Here is a 12,654-nt window from a genome sequence, read left to right as displayed (position 1 = left end):
TGCACCCAACAGTAAAATTTAACTGTTTAGTTGCCATTATGACAGCAGTCTCATTCCCATGTGTAACCGGACTACAGCGACCTTGGCAGTGGGAATGAGAACAGCTATCTTACAAGTGGCCAATAAAAACAAATTAGTTTTGTTTGTGTTAACGATGGTTTCAAAAGCAAAAACTTTCCTACAATGAACAAATGAACTCAAGTACCCCTTTTTGCAATTTTTTAAGATGTTTGGAGTTGTTAATAACTCCTGAAAGCGACCCACTTGTCTGTGTTTTTTTTCTTTCATCATTTGTCTATCTCTCATTGTGTGGAAAATATTGGGAATTTGTATGGTCTCCCAAACAGTGTTTTGAATGGAATGAGACCCTTACGTGCTTGTAATGTATGTATAGTTAGACCAAATCTATCATTGTGTCCAAATTCCCCCTACGTGTGATTGTGAGTGCTGCTGTTTGTCTCCATGTGACTTGCAATTTGCTGGCAACCGGGTCAGGGTGTACCTTGCCTCCTGCCCATTGACAGATGGGATAGGCTCCAGCCTTCCCCGCGACCCTTGTGAGGATAAGCGGCTAAGAAAATGGATGGAGGAATGAATGGATGTGTAGCTTGAGGAAACTGACCACGTTTTGGATGCACATTCCCTTGTGGATTATGTCGCACACAGATCAAACAAGCCCTACAAAACAAGTTTTTTGCATACAAGTTAAATCTATGGATCATATAATGCCTTTGTACCAGGGCTACCATTTCCCCTGTTGAGACCTGAGACTTCCCATGGCTCAAGATAGCCTAATCCCATAAAGGTTTTGGCTGCTGCTTCTTTTGCTATTTTATCTGTAAATCCATTTCCTAATGATTGTTTGTCTGTATTTGATGTGTGTACTGCACATTTACATATGGCTATTTCTTTTGGTAATTGAACTGCTATGAGCAAATTTTGTAGTAGCTCTGCATGTGTCACTGTGTTCCCTGTAGTTGTCGCTTTTCCTCTATTTTTCCAGTATTGTCTATGTAGATTGTGATACCACCGTGAATACACCAGCATCTGGTCTCAGATTGTTTAAGACTGTCCAATAAGATATTGTCTGTCCAGTCCAGTCATCCCAATCCAAATCTGGTTCTTTTTCTGTCCAATCAGGAACATTTCGTACTACCAAAACAAATTGTCCCAAACTCTTCCACTCGTGTTGTAATGACGTGTGTGGTGGTGTCCATACCTTGTGTAGTGCATTTAGTTTGTCAGTCAGTCTTGTTCCTGCCACCACGACTGATGTACCATCTGAGTCCAGATTATCAATCATGATTTTGTCTGGTGTGGGCTTTTATAAGTTTATCTTATACTACATTCTCACTTGCAATGAGTCACTTCCTCCATCATTTTGTGGTTGTTCAATCACGTCTTGAGTTGTTTGCAGCAAGAAATCTCTTGTTCTTGTGGGAGGTTTGTTTGGAATATGTAAATTGTGATAATAGAGCGCTGGATTCCTATTTTGTAAAATATTTAACTGTCCTCCCAGGAATTCCTTTTTTTTTTCTTTTTACTTCTATTTTTCCTGTAAGAGAGGGAATTAAGCACAGTCCTAGTTTCAGCAAGCCATCTCTTCCCAAAAAACGTATGGGACAAATTAAAAAGTTGCATTTTGGGAGCATTAGTTGTGACATTTTTGATGGGGAGATGGCTGCTCTCTTCCTCATCTGTGGCCACAATTATTAAATGTTTTGCATAAAGCAAAAAAAATGTATCCTTCCTCTGTCAGAAAGGTGTCAACTTTGTTTTTCTTATTTTTGTAGCACTCTTTCTGCGTGTCATGTTTGGTTAACGTAATGTTACAGGCTGCCAGTCGGTTGGTCAACCCAAGGTTTTTCAATCCATTGTTTTGTAGGATTATTTGAATTTGCATGAAGAGCATTTTTTTGAATTGCCCTTGATAGACATTCCCTGGAGTGTGATCTTCAAGAATGCCTCTGTTTGCTTTTAAACATGAAAGCATTCCAATTATATATAATGGTTCATTGGTATTTTATTTTGCTCTTCCAATGGCAGAACAATTTGGGGTTTTTTTTCTTAATCTAGCAGAGGTGCGTGATATTAACCCTCAAACTCCCTGCTGCTGTGAGAAAGTACTTTACTGTCATCCAAATTTATTCTACTTCCACACCATTTAAGTGGTAAGATTTTCTCAAGTCTTGTGTTCCCTGGACGAATTATGTTACATCAACTTTATGAGATGTGACTCCTTTTATGGCCGTTTTCACATCATCTTGAGTCCAGCCTTTTTTTTTTTTTTTTTTTTTTTTTTTGCGTGTGTGTGTGTGTGTGTGTGTGTTCCTCTTATTTTATCCTGCAGGTTAACTATATATATTTTTTGTGTGTATGTTGAGCTGGCCAGTAAAGTCATATTGTGTTATCCACAAATTTAGATGTTTTGTTTTAGTAGGACATTTGCTTTCTACAAACTTCTAGTCCTTACACATCATTATTATTTCTTTTTTTTTCTGATGTTGTCTTTCAACTATTTTGCTATTTATCAACTATTTTGCTATTTCTTTTTCCCCTGTTGGAGTCAGTGGTTCATCTAGGGTGACTATACTGATTTTCCCCTGAACAGGGTGAGAATTAGGTTCTGTTTGAGGTAATTCTCAAGCTTCTACCACAAGTGGCGGAGAATTCTTACCTCTGCACCCTCAAACAGTTGTCACTCAATTTCCTGTTCAAATGAGGTAGCGAACCTCCACTCACACTTTTACACATGCACACGTTTCACGGAGCTCACGTAAAGGACACACCTTGCCCTTTTCTCAGTTTTATAGACTAATTAGTCTTCTCGATAGTGACTAGTATTCTTGAGGTTTGGTTCTGCCGCAGTCACCCAGACGCAAATTCACTCATTCATCATGAGTGTGGGAGTTTCCTACTCACCAGAGATGTCTTCACTTCCTTCGGCTTCTCGTCAACCCTCAGCCTCCAGGCGCAAAGTCGAGGCCCAGTCCCGGAAAGGGTCTCAAGTCCCGTGGCCACCGTCGTTGCCTGGACGTCGACTCAGCCCGTGGAAACGTCAGGTATCTTGAGATCCGGGTCGAAGGACCAGGTAAATGTCAGGTTCTCCAATCAGACATTCATTAAACAGGACAAAAAAGAAAGCAAAGACACCAGTTCAAATCTCGCGAGGAGAGAGCAGAGGAACTGTCTCGTACAATTCATCACTGTACTCTCTGATTATCCTCTCCTCAGCACCTCTATTTATTTAGTTTTGAGACGCCCCTTATTTACAGGGATATTACAATCAGGAGACGACAAGCAAAACAGTTTGAAACAAGGTGTACATGTTTGTTCATTTGCGTGTGCATGTGTGGAAGATTGCTGAATACATGTGTGGTCATCAATTCTTTAACAGGCAGCAGTTCTAACAGTTCTGATGATTAGATGTTTTTGTTCTTGCTATCTCCTGCTAGGAGGCTGCCACGTTATCTAGGGCAGAGCAAAGTATTTCTTTATTGGAAGCAAATGTATGATAATTATGATCACAATTATTCCTACAATTCTCTTGAACAAAACTACATTCACCAACAATTTCAACGGGAATTTAATTCAACAGTGGAGATAGACATAAAGCAGACTAATGGACCAACAAATCTCACTGTGTTAACTTTTGAATCATTGGATAATGTACTTCCTCCAAGAGATGAGAACAACTCTTCAGACAGGGTAATCAATAGGCGAGTCATACTTGTTCAGTCTGACACCACCGTGGATAATATCTCTTTCACATTTGGCATCATAAATGACACCCTGGGGAACCCTCAGTGTGTGTTCTGGAACTTTACCCTCTTTGAAGGTCTTGGACGATGGAATGAGGAAGGCTGAAAACTAGTTGTCAGAGATGATGAAATGGTCACATGTTGATGTGACCACCTAACCTCATTTTCAATGCTAATGTCACCTTGTGTTCCAAACAGCCGTGTTTTGGATTTCATAACCTACATTGGTTTTGGTATTTCCATGGCATCCCTAGTTATATGCCTCTTTATTGAGGGGTTTATATGGAGAGAAGTTGTACAGAAGGACAAAACATACTTGAGCCATATTTCCAGTGTTAACATTGCACTCTCTCTCCTGATTGCAAACATTTGGTTCATTATTGGCGCAAGTATCTCTGAAGGAGATAAAAAGAATCCAGATGCATGTACTGCCGCCACGTTTTTCATCCATTTCTTTTACCTAGCTCTGTTTTTCTCTCCACAATTCTCTACACACACACCACACACACACACACGCATGCACACACACACACACACACGCATGCACACACACACACACACGCATGCACACACACACACAAACTCCACAACAATGAAACCTGGGTCCTCAGAACTGTAAGGCCAACACTTCACCAACTGAGCTACCATGTCACTGTTGTCGAGGCAGTAATAACTTTCACCAAGCCAAAGATCATTTCATTTTCACTTGGACCCCAGCCACCCTGTTGGCTAAAACAAACTTTCCCACGATATAAGGCCAACCTTTCACTGATGGGTTCTGACACCCTTCATGGCCACAAGTACTGTCCTCAGTGCAGTCCTCCGCTGCCTGGCCTAAACACGCTCCAAAATCTATATGATAGATGAATGGTGTGTCCTGCATGTTGGCCGACTCATGTTCTTCATCATATGAGGATAAATCCGAGAAATCAGCGCTGTCCATCATTGTGTATGAATGAAACTGAACCTTTGTTTACGCACTTAATGTCCTGTGCACCAGTCCAGTAGTCATTCCTGTCCGAAGAACCATCCAAAAATTGTTTTCCAATGTAAGCGAGCCTTTGGTGCCACATCACATCCTCGCACATAAGTCGAGCGACTCGCCAAAATGGCGGTGCCCGTGAAAATTCATAATTGCCGATAAAAATCTTCGAAAAAAAACATTAAATGAGAGAGGATTAACATCACATTGTCAAGGTACTGTACATATGACATGACCGGTTGGATACATTGTTAATACAAACCACTGGAATTTCCCTTTAAAATAGCCTTGCCCAGATGACCGTCCATGCACTATTCGTAATACTCATTGGTTGTATGGCATTAAAAGTCATATATTTCCTGATAAACTTAGAGTTGTACAATAGTGTGGTAATTTGTGTACACTAACATTTTCAGGTGCGGTTCCGCATTTGGGGCGCAAGACAATCTCAAGCGTCTGGAAGTGGGACAGGGGTAACAACACAATTCATGGAAATTTTGATTACAGCTCACATATTTCTACAATAATGGATTAATGTGTGGTTCTGTCATTTATTTTAGACCACCAGTTTTGGAACCTCATCAAGTCGAGGACCATTTTGGAAGAGGAACAATGGAAGAAGCGGTATAGTAACAACTGGCTGCATTGCACCTCTTATTTCCAAAAAGCACAACAACTAAGTTGTGGTAGTTTTTACCTATGCAGTGCTCTATTTTTGCAGCCTAGTCTGAGCATGTATTCGTCTTTCTACTGTCATTTTACATATGGTATTTACAGCCATGTCTGTAGCGATTCACATGACAGTGCACTCATAATATATTATTTCACACATCAACTCAAGTACTCAGAAGTAGCTAAGACAACGATCCATCCATCCATCCATCCATCCATCCATCCATCTATCCAAATTTTAATACATATTCTATATCGCTTATGCTGTTCAGAGTTATTTGTGAGCCGGACGGAGCATGTTGTTTGTTGAATGATTAATTCAAAGTGGAGATACTGAATGGAATCCGTTAATGAAGTGATTTGTTCTTTATTTAGTTGAGGTAAACTGCAAGCGTGCAGGCTGTGATGGTACTGCTGTGTGACCTACTCATAAATCTTCAGTCAATGATCCAGCAATAATGCTCAAGTCTCCTACAACCCTTGTGCGAATAAGTGGCTCAGAAAATGGATCGTTGGATAGTTCAAATCCAAAGTACTGTCTGCGTTGTATAAAGAGTATACTGTTAAAGGGTAAATATTCTTTTGTCTTCAAAAGTGTAACCATGAGTCTAACCTTTTCAAAACCTCAGATAATGGATCCTACCACAAGGTGACAATTCAAGATCATATTTTGACAAATATGTCATGTTTGAGACAAATGGAACATGACCGGAGAGAGCCAATCATAAGCGTCGGCTTTAGAAGGAGGAAGAGATATGAAAAATATTGGAACATTTATGGCTTTTTTTTACGTGACTACAATGTAAAATTGAAATTGTTGGAATTTGCAAAAAGCATTGTTTCTCAGTGCAGTAATGGATAATATTTAGTATTAATAATTAGTTACTCCCCAACTTTAACCAGAATACCATCGGCAACTTCTTCCTCTTTTCCTTTCGGCTTGTCCTGTTAGGGGTCGCAACAGCGTGTCATCTTCTTCCATCTTAGCCGATCTTCTGCATCTTCCTCTCTAACCCCAACTGCCCTCATGTCTTCCCTCACCACATCCATCTTCCTCTCGCTCTTTTGCCTGGCAGCTCCATCCTCAGCACCCTTCCACCAATATACCCACGCTCTCGCCTCTGAACATGTCCAAACCATCGAAGTCTGCTCTCTCAAATCTTATCTCCAAAACATCCAACTTTGGCTCTCCCTCTAATGAGCTCATTTCTTATTCTATCCAACCTGCTCACTCCGAGCGAGAACCTCAACATCTTCCAGTTCTGCTTCCTGTTGTTTCTTCAGTGCCACCGTCTCTAATCCGTACATCATGGCCGGCCTCACCACTGTTTTGGAAACTTTACCTCCGTCCTAGCAGAGACTCTTCTGTCACATAACACACCAGACACCTTCCGCCAGCTGTTCCAACCTGCTTGGACCCGTTTCTTCACTTCCTTACCACTCACCATTGCTCTGGATTGTTGACCCTAAATATTTGAAGTCCTCCACCCTCGCTATCTCTTCTCCCTGTAGCCTCACTCTTCCCCCTCCACCTCTCTCATTCACGCACATATATTCTGTTTTACTTCGGCTAATCTTCATTCCTCTCCTTTCCAGTCCATGTCTCCATCTTTTTAATTGTTCCTCTGCATGCTCCCTGCTTTCACTGCATATCACAATATCATCTGCGAACATCATGGTCCAAGGGGATTCCAGTCTAACCTCATCTATCAACCTATCCATTACCACTGCAAACAGGAAGGGCCTCAGACCATTGGCGACTCCCAAGGAGCAAATTATGTAAAGGCAGGAGATAGTCTACAAAGCAGAAGACAAGATACAGTACACAATACACAGTATTATATAAATCTTGGGTGCCATTTGCAACTGTTCAGTTAATCGGACTTAATCTATTTTTTTTTTCCTCAGGTGGTAACAATTTGTCATCAGATGCCATTGCATCATCTCAAGTTCCCAGCTCATGATGACCACTGCATCGCACTACTCAGGCTGGCCAAGGAGAAAAATATTTCCAAATACTGTTTGAATGCTGATGGATGAGGTGTCATACGAATGCTTAAACATTATAATGCTTGTGGCTGGGATAGAAATACCTCCTTGAGGCAAGTGCGGTATTTAGGATTTTCTTATTGTAAACTTTTTTTTTTTATGTTCCTAAAATAATTCATGGTTCCCTACTGGTGGAGAAATGTTACACTACATTATATCTCACCTCACGCGTCGAGGTGCCTCTGTGTTGGGTAGCATTTACAAAATAAATGTTATTACGGTTCTCTACGATATTTTTGTTAGCCATTGGTGTTGCTCTCAATCAATATATTATACTGTATATCTACCTGTATGTAAATGTGTTTGTATGTTTTTGAAGTATATTTAAAAAAATGTAAGTGCTATAAAAACATACCTCCAAAAAAATTGAGAGAAAGATAATGGTGTAATAGAGTGTAATGTTTGTGAAGTGTTGAGCTATAGTATATTGCGATATCCTATGGCAAATGTTATAGTCCTGAATATATAAATAATGTGATAAATAATCATTAAAATAATAATAGTCATTAACGGACTTTGAAACATGACTAACAGAAATAAACTACAACACTATTTTACACAGTATACAGTATTGCGACATTGCATGTGTCATACTTTGGTAACGTGTATTTCTCTTTGTATCTTTTGTATTTGACTTGTCAGTTTGTTTGTAGAAATATACTGCCAATCATTGCATCGCTGTCGGGTGGGAACCTCTTATGCCAAAATTTCATCAATTTCACATTTGTTCACAAATCATTCCAGCACAAATTATTAAACCCATCTGAAGTATTGAAAATACCTTAGTTTTTTGACTATTCATTGTTACAAACCAAACACACACACACACACACACATACTCATTTATCTGGCCTCAGTGGCTTCAATACTTCCATTTTTTCCATTTTTTTGCACAAATCACACACACACACGCACACACACATGCACACATTATCTATCTATCTATCTATCTATCTATCTATCTATCTATCTATCTATCTATCTATCTATCTATCTATCTATCTATATATCTATCTATCTATCTATCTATCTATCTATCTATCTATCTATCTAATCTATCTATCTATCTATCTATCTATCTATCTATCTATCTATCTATCTATCTATCTATCTACTTTATTTTCTGGACTTCAGCGTGCATTGGTTAATTTGCCAAGCCCACTCTGTGTGGCGTTTGTTTTTTCCATCCGTGACTCTCACCAAACCATCCGCCGCAAATTTACTACTGTATACCATATGCACTGGTACTAGTGGGTGAGAAGATGCCTGAAGAATGGAGGAAAAGTGTGCCAGTTCCCATTTTTAACAACAAAGGCGATTTGCACAGCTGTGGGAACTATAGAGGATTAAAGTTGATGAGCCACACAATAAGGTTATGGGAAAGAGTAGTGGAGGCCAGACTCAAAACAAAAAGTAAGTATCTGCAAGTATCAGTATGGTTTTATTCCTAGAAAAAGTACCACAGATGCATTATTTGCCTTGAGGATGCTAGTGGTAAAGTACAGAGAAGGTCATAAGGAGCTACATTGTGTTTTTGTGGATCTAGAGAAAGCCTATTACAGAGTACCAAGAGAGGAGCTATGGTATGACATACATAAGTTTGGCGTGGTGGAGAAATATGTTAGAATAGTACAGGATATGTTGAGGGCACCATAACAGTGGTGAGGTGTGCCGTAGGTATGACAGAAGAAGGTGGAGGTGGCACTCCATCAGGGATCTGTGCTGAACCCCTTCCTGTTTGCTGTGGTAATGGACAGGCTGACAGATGAGGTTAGACTGGAATCCCCTTGGACCATGATGTTCGCAGATGACATTGTGATCTGCAGTGAAAGCAGGGATGAGGTGAATGAACAGTTAGAAAGATGGAGGGATTCACTGGAAAGGAGAGGAATGAAGATCATCCAAAGTAAAAGAGAAAATATGAGGGTGAATGAGAGGGATGGAGGGGGAAGAGTGGGGCTTCAGGGAGAAGAGATAGCGAGGGTGGACGACTTCAAACACTTGCGGTCAACTAGCTAGAGCAATTGTGAGTGTGGTAAGGAAGTGAAGAAACGGGTCCAAGCAGGTTGGAACAGCCAGAGGATGGTGTTTGGACTGAAGAGGCAACAGAAAGCATGGCTACAGGTGGCAGAAATGAAGATGTTGAGGTTCTTTCAAGGAGTGAGCAATTTGGATAGGACTACAAATGAGCTCATTAAAGGGACAGCAAAGTTGGATGTTTTGGAGACAAGGTTCGAGAGAGCAGACAGATGGTTTGAACATGTCCAGAGGAGAAAGACTGAGTATATTGGAGGGTGCTGAGGATGGAGCTGCCAGGGAAAAGAGCGAGAGGAAGACCAAAGAGAAGGTTGATGGATGTTGTGACGGAAGTAATGAGGGCAGTTGGTGTTAGAGAGGAAGATGCAGGAGATAGGATTTGATGGAAAAAGATGACACACTGTCGCGCCCTCTAAATGGACAAGCAGAAAGGAAAAGAAGAAAAAGACCATATGAATTTGGTACATATGTAAAATTATATTTTCACACAGACTTTGTAAATATTTATTTACATACCTTGTTTCCAAACTTTGACTGTAACAGAGCAGTAAAACGGCTCAAACGGCAAAAAATTCCATCCATCCATCCATTTTGTACTGCTTCTCCGGGTTGGGTCGCGGTGGCAGTACCTTCAGCAGGGATACCCAGACTTCCCTTTCCCCAGCCACTTCTTCCAGCTCTTCCGGAGGGATCCCGAGGGGTTCCCAGGCCAGCCGAGAGACATAGTTGCTCCATCGTGTCCTGGGTCGTCCCCGGGGTCTTTTTCCAGTGGGACATGCCCGGAACACCTCACCAGCGAGGCGTCCAGGTCAGATGCCCCAGCCACCTCATCTGGGTCCTCTCAATGGGGAGGAGCGCTGGCTCGACACTGAAACCCTCCCGGATGACCAAGCTTGTCACCCTCTCTCTAACGGAGGGCCCGGACACCCTGCAGAGGAAACTGATTTCGGTCGCTTGTATCCAGGATCTTGTTATTTTGGTCACGACTGACCAAAGGTGAGGGTAGGGCTGGCCAATTTTTATAAAAGAGTTTAAATTAATTAAATAAAACATATATTTTGCATCTGTGAGTGTCGTGCAGCATCCTCCTTTGATGGCACCAAAAACTAGCATCATGTTCTTCTACATAGGCTAAAGGAAGCTCCGTTTTCTTCTACAAGCAACTGAGGTAGATTCCACTTCTTCTACACAGAATTGAGGTGGGATTCTTCTTCTTCTACATTCGCTAAAAGTAAAGTCTTCTTCTTTTCCACTTTGAAATCATCTGCTCATGACCAAAGCCCTACGCATTGTAGCGAACGGCTATGTTTTAAACTTCCTGTGAACTAGTTTTTGTTGTTGGTTGTCCTTTTAAGCTCATAGCCACATGTAACCAAATATTTATATACTGTATATGGCGGCACGGTGTTTCAGCTGGAAAACGTTGGCCTCACAGTTCTGAGCATCGATTTTCTTTGCCGCTTATCCTCACAAGGGTCGCGGGGAGTGCCTATCCCAGCTGTCAATGGGTGAGTAGTACACCCTGAACTGGTTGCCAACCAATCACAGGGCACATGGAGACCGACAATATTTCCACTCACAATCATACCTAGGGGCAATTAAGAGTGTCCAATTAATACATGTTTTTGGGATTTGGGAGGAAACCGGAGTGCCTGGAGAAAATGCGCAGAAGCACAGGGAAAACATGCAAACTCCACACAGATGGAGCCAGGATTTGGACCGTGGTCCTCAGAACTGCGAGGTCGAGGCTCTACAGCTGTTCTACCCCATCGCCTTTTCTTAAACTATTTCACTCAAATATAAAAATACTAACACAGATATTTAAACATAGGTGTAAAATAACACATTGTTAAGAACAGATGAATAGTGTTGGGAATTTGCCCATGGTCTATGACCAGGTGTGAAAAGAAATGATTTTAACTTCATGTCTGGGTGTACTATTGCTCAATACTACAGTGCCTTTAAATAATCCTCTGTATAAATGAAAGGTTGTCTGCTCGTGTCGAACCATCTGTCATGAAACATGTAACTGATGCAAATTGTTCATCGTGCTTCAGTGCAAAGGTCCTAAAATGAGTCCCACCTCCCTCATATATTTGTTTGAAATTTGGATGTACAGTGCATCCAGACTATACTCATCTTTGCCAGTTGCAGATGAAAGGTGAGAACTGTACTCTTAATTTCCCAACATTTCTTGGCTATGCTGTACATATCTTGAATGTAAAACTAAGTCGTATTCATCCGTAACAACAAAGGTATGATTGAAAGCTACTGATATAGCAACTTTGTTTGTACTGTAAATAGTTATTTTCTTTACAGGCTGAAACAAGTACGATGCTCTGTACATTGAAAATTTATTGTCTAAGTAGATGATTACATGCTCAAAGTAATCCACACGGTAACTCACTAAATTATATATTCAGACATTCACTTGAAGGTCATCAGAGCAGGTTTTGAGTTGACTTTGGGCAATTAACTCAAATATAACTGAGACTACATCCCTTGACTTACCATACAGAAAATTGATAGTTAATTGTAATTGTCTTAACATTAGGGTTCCTTTGAAATGGCGTCAAATGATTGTGAGACGAAAACATCCGGGGTAAATTATCCCACCCACCCTTTCTCTCTTACAGTATGTCTATTAAAAAAGTATTGTAAAATGTCATCCATCCATCCATCCATCCATCCGTTTCTTACCTGCTTATCCTCACGAGGGTCACAGGAGTGCTGGAGCCTATCCCAGCTTTTAACGGACAGGAGGCAGGGTACACCCTGAATGGGTTACCAGGCAATCGCAGGGTACATGGAGACAAACAGCCACACTCACAATCACACCTACGGGCAATTTAGAGTGTCCAATTAATGTTGCATGTTTTTGGGATGTGGGAGGAAACCAGAGTGCCTGGAGAAAACCCACGCAGGCGTGAGGAAAACATGCAAACTCCACACAGGCGGGGCCGGGATCGAACCTGGGACCTCAGCACTGTGAAGCCAACACTTTCCAGCTGATCCACTGTGCCGCTGTAAGCCTTCATGAGAAAAAAGAAATGCAACTGTGTCCTTAGTGAGCAAACAATCAGGTGGCCTACTCAATTCAAATTTTGTGGTTTCATAGCTGTGAAGAGGGGTGAATACAGCACTATTATGAGA

This window comes from Syngnathoides biaculeatus, chromosome 23, assembly GCF_019802595.1.
Source record: "Syngnathoides biaculeatus isolate LvHL_M chromosome 23, ASM1980259v1, whole genome shotgun sequence".
NCBI lineage: Eukaryota > Metazoa > Chordata > Actinopteri > Syngnathiformes > Syngnathidae > Syngnathoides > Syngnathoides biaculeatus.
This window is presented reverse-complemented; position numbering follows the sequence as displayed.